The sequence below is a fragment of the Crotalus tigris genome, unplaced genomic scaffold, assembly GCF_016545835.1.
Source record: "Crotalus tigris isolate CLP2741 ecotype Arizona unplaced genomic scaffold, ASM1654583v1 scf7180000024429.2167931701:2281839, whole genome shotgun sequence".
Classification (NCBI taxonomy): domain Eukaryota; kingdom Metazoa; phylum Chordata; class Lepidosauria; order Squamata; family Viperidae; genus Crotalus; species Crotalus tigris.
Window position 1 is genome coordinate 450801 of NW_024100596.1, and position 9532 is coordinate 460332.

Sequence of the window (9532 nt, forward strand, 5' to 3'; positions counted from 1 at the left end):
AGGTTATGGGGGGTAGGCATAATTTAGGCTGAGCACCAGCCTAACTCTATTGCCAATCCTCTGCAAACCATACCAGAATTTCCAAAGTTGGCTTAAAAAACATCTGGGAATAATGCAAGATATAGATAGTTCTTGATTTACAACCATTTATTTAGTGCCCAAAGTTACAACAGTCTTGTGGAAAACTAAAGGACTCTTACGAATTCCAGAGGGTTTAGCAGAGAGATTTATTGCGCAGGTTGAGAAGCTATAGAGCCGTGGTGGCGAACCTATGGCACGCATGCCACAGGTGGCACGCAGAGCCCTCTCTGTGGGCACTCGCGCCGTCGCCCCAGTCCTAGGCCTTCAGCTATGTTTTATAAAACCTTTTCACTTTAGGCCTCCGCCGCCGTGTGCAAAAAAAAAAAAAGGTTCAATCAATCAATCAATTTCAACTTCTCATGGGAAGAAAAAAGATCTTGCAAAGTTGGAATTGATTGATTGAACTTTTTAGTCCCACCCAGTCTTCCGTTACCACCGCAGCCATGCCCACCCAATGGGCCACGCCCACCCAATGGGCCATGTCCACCCGGCACCTGACGATGCATAAGTGGGTTTTGGGTTGCAGTTTGGGCACTCGGTCTCTAAAAGGTTCACCATCACTGCTATAGAGACAAGCAATTCTGAACCCTGAGGGCGGGCTCAGACTTCAGTTTTATACTTTCCCTTTCTCAGGAACAAAGGAATACACATAGAAATACACATTGTATTACATTAGGTTAGTTTCTCATGGGCATACAATGGAGAATTTGCTACATACATTGTATCCAAATGCAATGCGCATTAGGTTAGTCACATACTACTAACACAGCACTATTCCAGTAATTATGCAGACACATCATTATTCTAGTGATTTTTCATTATTCCACCTTAACAGTACTTAAAAAAGTGACTTATGACTATTTTTCACACATACGACCATTGAAGCCTCCCATGGTCACACGATCAAAATTTGAATGCTAGGCAACTGGCATGTATTTATGATGGTTGCAGTGTTCTGGGATCATGGGATCACCTTTTGAAAACTTCTGATCAGCAAAGTCAATGGGGGGAGCCAGATTCATTTAACAACTGTATTACTCACTTAACAATTGTAGCAAGAAAGGTCATAAAATGGGGCAAAACTCACTTAACTATTTTGTTAGCAATGGAAATTTAGGGCTCAGTTGTGGTTGTAAGTCAATGACTTACCTGTACAAGCAGCTTAAGCTGCAATTCTGAACTATTCTAACTTGAAAATGTTCATTCCTCTTATCTGGTTAGTAGCTAGGATTGGTTTGAAGGGGGAAAACCCCCCACATGACTTCTTCCCCTAATTTTTTTTCTAGGTAAAACAAAAGGCCCAGGTCCTCCCCCACTCCAAATTTTGGGCTATTATGAGCCTGTCTTTATCTGTGGCTGTCTCATTTGTGATTGTTAAAATATATGTACATACATGTTAAAATATACATGTATTTTATGTATATACGTATTTTACATATGTACAAACAGTGCTTTTTTTCTAAAAAAAAAAAAAAAAGGTGCTGGAACTCACACACGTCATACAACCCGCCTTGCCTACCCTACAAGGTTCCATCCAAAAAAGGTGCCAGAACTCTGTTCTGGCCGTTCTGTGAGAAAAAAAGCCCTGTGTACATATATGTACATATGTACATAACATATATGTACATGCATTGTTAAAATATATGTAAATACATCTATGTGCATACTCCTTAAGGAGCCATGCATTTCTTGCACCACAAAAGCTATCAAGGAGCTCTTTGGAAATTCATAAACTCTAGGTGAGTGATCCCCATCCTGCCCCTGGCACCTCCATGAAGCTTGTTTAGTTTTGTTCCCTTTTTCCTTTCCCTAATAAGACTAAGTTTGGGGAAATTACTGTTTTCACTTCTCCAATGAAAGAACCCTTATCTTTCCATCTTCATTGTTGCCACTACTGTAACAGAGAGAAATGGTCAGGCTGACTTCTCCAGGTAGAAGTAATCCAGGGGGGCTGTAGAGCAGTGGTGGTGAACCTATGGTACGCATGCCAGAGGTGGCACTCAGAGCCCTCTCTGTGGGCACATGCACCGTCGCTCCAGCCCCACCTCCCCCCCGCGGCCCCTTCCTCATTCAGCAGCCCCCCGGAGGAGAGTTACCCCGGGCGTGGCCCGCGTGGAGCAGCGTAGCCAAGCACATGGCAGCCAGGCAGCAGGGGCAATATTTCACCCTTGCACCCCGTCGTGCATAGATGATGCTGAGGGGCGCAGGTGGAGGGCATGGCCACCATGGCGCTGCAGGCTGCCTGAGCGATCTGCAGCAGGCCATGGAGGCGGTGAGTAGCCCTGTGGGTGGGCGGGGGAGAGTGGGCGGTGGGGTGGTGTGGTTTTTGGGCACTTGGTCTCTTATTGCTGTAGGGGATAACATAGCAGTTTTTCATCATTTGAAATTTAACCTTTTGATAGATTAATGCTTGTGTATCATTTGCCATTTAGGACACAATTATCATTATTTATTTATTTATTTATATATATATATCCTACCTTTGTTATTTTTTTTAAACAACTCAAGGCAGCCCGACTTACCTAATACTCCTCCCTCCTCCTTCCCCCCCCACAACAACAACCTTGTGAGGTGGGTTTAGGCTGAGAGAGAGTTATGGGCCCAAAGCCAGCTTTTGTCTGAAAGACTTTAGAACTCACAGTTTTCTTGTTTCTAGCCTGGCGCCTTAAGCACTAAACTAAACTGTCTCTCTTGTAGCAATTGTCTGAAATGCTGGTATTCTTATTCCTTTCCAAAGAGCAGGAAAAGAAGCCCAGAGCTATCTTTACAGGCTGCCTCTGACCAGCTAAGCTTGTCAATATTTCTACTGGCTCAGCTGAAGTGCCTTTTACAGCAAACAGACCCTGAGTAGCTGAAGGTTCTTCCCGCCCTCACTTTGTCCCCATGCCAAGAAAGCTTTATCTTCACTTCTCTGCCTCTGCCCTTCTAAAGGGAAACAGCCCTGGCGGTTTCCTTTTTTCCCTCCCTTTTCCTTGGTTACCACAATTCCCTGTCTGTACATTGGACTGGGGCAATATATTTTCTTTTTTATTAAGCATCTATATACCGCAGTATTTAGAACAATATTGTAAATTTTTCTTTGTCCATCAAAAATGCATCTAACCTGGCTTAGAAGAAAGAAGTGATCCGTGAATGACAGGATGAATGTTTTGAATTTGTAAATCTCCATCTGTGAGATTTCCCTCCCCCCCCAACTTTGGGAGGGGAGGTAAATATGTAAATCTTGGATAGATTTATTGGAAGGAGGGTAAGAAAGCACACAAAGATATAATAGCATCAGTGAGACATTGCTGGCTGCTGTGTCAAACTTTGGCACCCGTATTTTCTTTGAAACAGATGTTGGAAAAATCTGAACTGCAGAAGGAATGGTTGAAGAATGATTTGAGGGCTTGGAAAAGCCAGGCTGTAATGGGATCACAGGATCACAATCCTTTCAGCTTGTCAAAGAAGTGACATGATTGCTATGTGTAATTTACCTTTATGAGGAGTGTGTGGTGGATGCCGGATGTCTTTTAGAAGAGGGCAAAAATATAGTGCTATATCACATGGGGCTTCCTGTTAAAGTTGGAGAAACTCATGTTTCTAACTAGGGGGATGACTGAGCACAGAGGCAGACTGCCCAAGGTGGCATCTTCACTTTCATATCTCACCAAACAAATCATAAGCAACTGGCAGGAGGCCAACTGAAACACCCAAAGGCACAGCATTCTCACAACATTTCTGTAGACTTGGACAAAAACCACCTAGCACTGTGTGGGGATATCTCTTGCGATTAGGCCAGGGGTAGGCAACCTCAGCTCTTTTATGACTCAGCTGATTCAGGAATTCTGGGAGTTGAAGTCCATGAGTTATAAAAGAGCTGAGGTTGCCTACCCTGCTCTTATCTTCCCAATATATTTCAACCATGTAAATGTAGTCTTCGACTTACAACAGTTCATTTAGTGACCGTTCAAAGTTACAACAGCACTGAAAAAAGTGATTTATGATTGTCTTTTCACACTTTTTGCACCATTGCAGCGTTTTCCCTATGGTCACGTGATCAAAATTCAAATGCTTGGCAATTGACTCATATTTATGAGGGTTGCTGTGTCCAGGGGTCATGAGATCACCTTCTGACAAGCAAAGTCAATGTTCGCTTAACAACTGTTACTAAGTTAACAACTGCCAGTGATTCACTTAAAAACTGTGGCAAGAAAGGTGATAAATGGGACAAAATTCACTTAACGAATATCTTACTTAGCAACCGAAATTTTGGCCTCAATTGTGATCCTAAGTCGAAGACTACTTGAATCTCTCAAACTTATACACATACATATATATGACTGCATGCACACATGCTAGAGAGATGCAGATACACAATCACATATTGTTCACACATCTGTTTTTTTTTATTGCAGCCATCATCGGCATCACAAACAGTTTGAAAAATAATTTTAGAATCACTGCAGAGACTGGAGGTAAGTATGACCATAATAATATGGAAAATGTCCAATAAGTAGTCCCCACAGCTGGTTTTTGGTCAATACATAGGACATTTGAAAGGCTGCCTATTCTTCTTAGATCACAAGAATGTGTATGTTTAGTTACAGAAGGAAAAGGCAGCCATATCACTCCTGTGGTCTTCAAACAACTGCATGCTGTTTCTATTTTTTAAGATATATTAGCACTAGTTGACCCGCCCAAGATGGGCTTCAAGTGTTAGGAACTTCACAAGCTTGTGATGGTTCCCTTAGAAAATGGATCCTCATAGAACAAACTGCTTCTCCTCTCATCCTGTCCTGTTGTGAGACATGACATACTTTCAAAGCTGCACTTCTAAAAGTGGAGTTTTTAGAAACATACAAGTCACCACATTACTTGGCTGAGATTATATTTTTATCAGTTTCAGATGGTAAACAGCTGAAAGCCAGGCACTTGTCAGTTTATGTGTTTTTATTTTAGGCTGAGAATTGGTTTCTAACCCAAAATATTCAGCAAGCTTCATGGTTGATTGGAAGCTGAGTCTTCTTTGTTCATCACTATCCACTGCATATCTCAGGGAATTTTAAAGTATCTAAATCCCAGTGACATAGAAAGCATACAGTGTTCCTCCCTTTGGAAGTTCAAAAATGAACGTACATGACTCTCTAGCTCACCTGGTGCGATAGCACAATTCAAACAACACTAAGGTTCCAACAAAATCACAACTCAATGCAGTTCTTAACATTAGGAACGTAGTGACAGTATGGTTATTTGACAGCACGTTCATTTATTTATCTGCCAGTCTGATCCAGCCGGAATCTAGGTTGGGATGCATGTTGCAAGGAGAGGTTGCGATGATATTTCTTTTTATCTTTGAAACACATGTTGTGGCATCAGATTATCTATTAGCCAACCATAGTTTCTATTATTAGTTGCCATTGAAGGGGTAGAAGGAGAAAATAAAACCTGATGACCCAACTCCCTGTGATGTTTTTGCAACTTGGCAAGATTTTCAGAAGTGTCTGCCCTTGCCTCCTCCTTAGGGCTGAGAGAATGACTGACCCTAAGCCATTTGCTGACTTTGTGCCCACGATGGGACCATTTCTAGCCTGGTACCTTCAGTGCTGCACCAAACTAACTCTCATAAACAATAATAGATAATAATAGTACCCTGTATGTTGCATAAATAAAGCTTTTTCAAACTTGTGGCCTCTGGGTATGACTGGATCTTAATTCCAGGCTCAAAAAATATTCCATGATATCTTTAGAGATAAACAAATGCGTTTTCATACAACTTCCAAGGATTAAGCCTGCTGCAAATGAGTGAAGGAAATAGCCAAGATTGGGATGAGGATCAGGACACTATGCAGGCATCAGAACTGGAGATTTTGGAAGTTAAATAGTTCCTGGGCACTGATTTGGAGATGACTACTATAGATTCCAAACCAATGTTTCACATAAGTATGTGACACAGATTTTGACAGTTTAGTTGTTGTATTCCTTCAAAATTCAATGGCTGCAGTAGGGAGAGGGAACAAGACAGAATCTATCAACTAAATATTGTCATTACATTGGGGAAAGATATATTTGAATTTTTGAGTAATACTTGCTTAGATTTTACCATCTACTAAATAAAAATAAAGCAAAACACAGATGTCTTGGGAGATACCAAGAAACTCAATGAGATTGATTCTTCTTCAGGGGAGTCTTTGCTTGGGGTTCCTTGCTCAGGCAAGGCATGTTTATATAGTTCTGTAAATTATGCCAGTAATTCCAAAAGAAAAGGAGCAAGGTGTCAGTAAGGTATGTACATGTCTCCTGCTGTAATAAATGGGAATTAAAGCCCTTACTGCATTTTTAATTGGATTGAGTTCACATTCTCTGTAGAATCAGGCCTTCTCTCCTCCTCCAAGAAATATCCCTTGGATGAAATAACACATTCTTTCTTCCCCTATCACAAGATAGGAGACTTACACCTCTGTTGGCCTTAGCCCAGGCAATTGTTTGGATACAATTCTAAAAGGGTGTGAAAGGCAACTGCACAAATCATGGAGAAAGATACAGCTGCTTTAAAAGAATTGCAGATAGGTTCTGCATTCATATCCCTGAGCACTACAAAACACTTTTTTGGCATTAAAGGCAAGAGGCTATATAGCTCTAGTCCTTTCCTCCAAATGGGCAAATAGCAATGCACTGTGTATCCTTTCCTGCAACGATGAAAATTCTTTTTAAATGGGGTTTCAAAAATAGGGCTTGGAAAGGGCAGGAGAATACACTTCAGCACAATTGTTGAGGCCCACTCTGGAGCCCTGTCTCTTTAAAAACCACCCTTGGAAAGGAGGTGCTGATGTCAGAAGATTAAAGAGTTACTCTGATGGAGATGGATGTTAATGGAAGTGGTTCACTAAGTGGCTGGCGCTGAGCACAGCCCAGAGGGCAATGACATGGTGAATCTGTCATGATAACAGCCTTGCCAGCCTGTTTGTAAATCACCCAATCCCCGCTTCTCCAGAAGTAACCTCCCCACCAGAGCAGGAATCCCTGCCCTATACTTGAGCCTAGACCCAGCTTTTGCATGCAGTGACTGGCAGGGAAGCCATTCAGCAGATATACATCAGTCTTCGTAATTATTTTGCTGGAAATGGTCCATTTAGGATTCTTCATATTGGGCTAATTATTCTTCATAGAGGTCACTGGAATTATGACAACTGAAGTCATCCATCACATGAGAAGATAGGTGGATGTTGGGTTGCTATTATGAGGTTCTCCCAGGAAGTTGCCTGGGTAGATAGGAATGCAGACCAGCCATTATTGAGACTATCTTGGCTGGGATTTTAAAAATGTAGTTGCTTTCTTGAACTGACAGTCAAAAAGGCGTTGTGTTACCTGCACTAGACAATCAAGTACTATGCATAGTATACTAAAAACTCAAGGAGTTGCTCTTCCCAGGCCTGTGGGTACAGCCATGAAAATCCCACTCCTGATGATCCCACTTCAATCAATTGCCAGTGAAGTGTTCTGAATTGTGCCTGTGGCAAGAGAAGAGGAATAGCACTATTGCAAAACTGGAACAGATATAAATGGCATGAAGCTGCTTCTGCTGTGATGGGCTGGGAATGAGGGAAAGAGAATATTATGATTAAAAAAAGCATTGACTAGGATATGCTTGTGCTATGGTTAGAGAACTGTCCCCTTGCCTGTGAGTAGCACACTGAGACTGTCCTCAAATACCAGCTAAAATAATAGTGAATTTAATTTGATTTTTTTTAAAAAAAATCCCAAAATCTCCCTCAATGTAATGCATTTAAGTCTGTATAAAAAAAGATTTAAGGGTGCATGTTTGTATCAATTTAAGGGGACATGAGAATAAACCTTCTGAACAGAGCCCCACAAGAGAACTTTCAGAGTAATTTCACTCTTTACTTATATTTTATTTATTTGATTAATTTAGTTTATATGCTACCCATCTTACTGTTGTAGTGACTCTAGGTGGACCTTATGTAGTCTGCATGACTGATGCCTTTGTTCTCATTTAGTTTCATCCTAAGACAGCTATTCATTATTTTCTCACATCAACTTCCTATTTCCATGCTAGGTTTATCATTGGCTGGTCTTTCTTTCTCATTTACAGGCATGCTGCAAAAGTAACAGTCTACATGAAGCAGAAGCTCTCCATGGCTGGTGCTTTGCTTCACACCATGTCTGCTACCTTAAATCACATTTTAAAAAAATAAATTAAAAAAAAATCGGCAAGTAAGATCAACTTCCCAGTATTTCCTGAAGCCTGTAGGCTTTGGACATTGCCCCTTGGCTGCTGCTTCTTAAAATAGTCTTAGCTCTGTGCTTTGAACATCACTTTTACAGAGAAATTTAGCAAATTAAACTTTTCTTGCTATCCCATTTCCCATTTGCTCTACTATGAATAACAGGGAAGCTTCATCTGCCTTTTTGTTGTTCAGTTGCTAAGTTGTGTCCAATTCTTCACAACTCCAGGGACGATAGCACACCAGCCTCCCCCCCCCCGTCTTCCACTGGCTCCCAGAGTTTGCCCAAATTCATGTTTGTTGTGTCGATGATACTGTCTAACCATCTCATCCTCCTTCATCCCCTTCTCCTTTTGCCTTCAATCTTTCCCAATATCAGGGGTTTTTCCCAATGAGTCCTCTCTTCTCATTTGGTGGCCAAGAATTTGAGCTTCACCTTCAATATGTGTCCTTCTCATTTGCCTACTATGTACAAATCAGGTAATGCCTTCAGCCCAAGAGTGACCTATATTTCTTTTTATCCATTCTATTTGTACATAGGCAAATCAATAAAGATTTTACCACTCCCTCTTCTGAACCTCTGATTAAGTTTAGATAGTTGCTTAATCCATCATCCCATAAATTGCAGATCTGCAAAAAATCCACATATTCTGTTTTACAGATATGGCTGTAAATCCAGAAATTATTGGTGCAGTTTCAGCCCACATATAATACTGTTCTTCATTATGGAGAAGGTTGTGACCGAGTGACCCGCATAACTGCCCCATTTGAGGCGTCTTCAAAAGACCACTTTGTTCTTCTTTCTTAGGGCTGTTTATGTTTAAATCAAAGTTGGAGGGCCCAGAGGTTCACACAGCGGGCTGTCTTCTATAATTTAGGACACAAGTCATATTTAAGATGGCATCTATACTAGTTGAAGGAAGTCATAGTTTAAAGTGGAAGCTAATTTGCACATTAAAGAAGATTTTCCTGCTACTTGAGAGTTCCTGAAAAAGCACTTTTACTGAGGTTAAGACCATATGTAAATATGTTTACAGTGTTTGTTTAATTAGCTACTTTTGCCAAAAACAAGCCTTACTAAAGATTGCATCCACAAGCACATATACTTATGACCTTATTCACACCCAAATAAAAATCAGAAAGGGGTGGCCTATCTTTGTTTAAATAAAACAAAAATAAACGTATTAAAATTTATGGGGTAATAAATTAACATGACAGAATCTTGG